Here is a 219-nt window from a genome sequence, read left to right on the forward strand (position 1 = left end):
GTGGAAGGAAACACAAAGGAACTGTCGATGACGATGATGTTATAGATGAAGAGGGGTTCACAATGAGGAAGCAACGTACCCTAATGGGTTTAATGGCTTTTGCAGCAGTTTTGGTTATGTGATTCAATGTTATATTTTACGCTACGGTTCTGTTATTGGTATTGACCGTTTGTGATACCCGCTGCTTTTTTGTGTAATGGAGGGTATGTGTTTTTCTCT

Source organism: Trypanosoma equiperdum (genome assembly GCF_001457755.1).
Source record: "Trypanosoma equiperdum strain OVI genome assembly, contig: ctg_1911, whole genome shotgun sequence".
Taxonomy (NCBI): Eukaryota; Euglenozoa; class Kinetoplastea; order Trypanosomatida; family Trypanosomatidae; genus Trypanosoma; species Trypanosoma equiperdum.